The sequence below is a fragment of the Choloepus didactylus genome, chromosome 3, assembly GCF_015220235.1.
Source record: "Choloepus didactylus isolate mChoDid1 chromosome 3, mChoDid1.pri, whole genome shotgun sequence".
In the NCBI taxonomy this organism is placed as follows: domain Eukaryota; kingdom Metazoa; phylum Chordata; class Mammalia; order Pilosa; family Megalonychidae; genus Choloepus; species Choloepus didactylus.
Window position 1 is genome coordinate 58,494,728 of NC_051309.1, and position 2,054 is coordinate 58,496,781.

The window sequence follows — 2,054 nt, forward strand, 5'->3', positions numbered from 1 at the left end:
GTGCTTTCTTTTGGTAGAGTATTACTAGCCTTGTTTTACAAGTGAAAAAGCCAACTCAAGGAGATTAGTATTGGTAACAAATTCACATTTAAAAGGATACTGAATCTCCCTTCCCTCCCAAAACATTGCATTCAAGGACTCTAGGCTCCTAGGCCAAAAAAAGCACAGAAAATTATCTTTCTGCCATAAGTGGTGCTTCTGGCCCCAAGATGAAGGCACACACTCTGCAAAGCTGGTTAACTCCTCTTTTCCTTGGTTGTTCTTAGATCATGCCTCTAGAAGTGATGTGCTAGAAAATCCTCTGACCACTTCTTAGCTGCGCTTAATGAGATTGCATAAAAGAATGTTCTTGTGCATGGGAAAGGTGTACGTGAATTATATTGTTTGTTCAAAGATACGTGCAGCTTGCTCTCGTATGTTCAGAGGACAGAGCAATAGATGATGGATGACAGATAGGGAGGGAGGGAAGGAGGGAGAGAGGGAGGGAAAGAAAGAAGTGGTGTGACAGGATGTCAAAGGTGGTGGATCGGGGTATCGGGGGAGGGGGGTCGGGTTATGATGGAGTTCTGTGTATGGGGTTTGTACTGTTTTTGCAACTGTTCCTGTAAGATTGAATTTATTTCAAAATAAAATTTATTAAATTAAAAAAAAAAAGAAAAGCCTCTGACCTGGGTCTTAGACCTGGCTTAGCATCTCTTTCATTGCCCGACATGGGCAAAATTCCTGTCGTCTATCTATGTCTGCTTTGTCCACACTCGTGTTACCACCACTTATTTCTCTCTACCTATTAGCTATTATCTATGAAAGTGCTTTAAAAGGTATAAAATGCTTTCTATATTCCAGGAATTTATTATGGGTACATGTTCCTGCCTCATTCCCATCTTCACCCTTCTTTTTCTCCAAAAGTGATGCAAGCATCCAGCTTTGAGTGCTGACAGTTGATCGATCACCACTAATTAGGTCACAGGGAAGTATGCCAGATATGAGTCTGCTCAGTTCAGTCCCTGGTTTCCTGTGTATTTGTTTACAGAAGAAATGTTTTAAGGTAGAGGAACAGGAAGCTTGCCAGGGAGTTTTAATGGGATCTTGTAAACTTTGGTCTTCTGAATAAACTGTTTGTGTTGCTTATTTTAGGCCCTTTATTTTAATTAACTGGAAAGACTGTGCCCACATTGTATGTAGAAAAGATTTCAGAAGCTTACCCCAGTCATTCCAGCTGAATTGGCAGATACTGCAGGTGGCCTTTCCAGTATCCATCCTCTCATTCTTTCCTGTTAACAGAACCCTAATTTTGTGCAATGCAGCAATATGCCCAATCAAAAATATTTACCTTCCCAGACTCACTTGCAGCTAGAGGTTACCATGTGATCTGCTTCTGGCCAATGAGATGCAGGCGGACATTTCTTAGGTGGGGGCTTCCAGGAAACCTCTTTAAAGGGGAGGGTCTTAGCTGGCATTTGTCTTTTGCTCTCCCCCCCCCCTTTTTTTTTCGGCTTGGAATGCTGATGTGATGCCCGAGCATTCATCTTCTGTCCATGAGCACCAGAGGCACATGCTAAGTAGGAAGTTAGAGTGACCTTAGGAACCACTCCAGCAGCCCTGGACTAGCTACCTCCTGACATCTTATGTGAAAACAAGCAATCAAACAAACAAAAAAGCATACATGATTCTTCCACTGTAATTAAGTTTGGTCTATGCAATCAAACACAATCTTAACTGATTGTGATAATCAGTTAACTGTCCTATGACAATAAATAGATCAAATTGACTGCAGAGTCTTTTAGAACAGGGCTTCTCAAACTTAATGTGCATACAAATAACCTGGGAACCTTATAAAAATGCAGATTCTGATTTTGGTCTGGGTGGAGCCCGACATTCTGCATTTTTAACATGCTCATGTCTAATGCTAGTGATGCTGGTCCTTGGACCACACTTTGAGTAGCAAGGATTTAGAGAAAGACAGCCCATTCGATCAGTCTGTTTCTATGTAGGAACTATTCTGTTTCTTTCTGATATGCTTATTATTCCATTAAAAATCTACAGAGGACTCAATG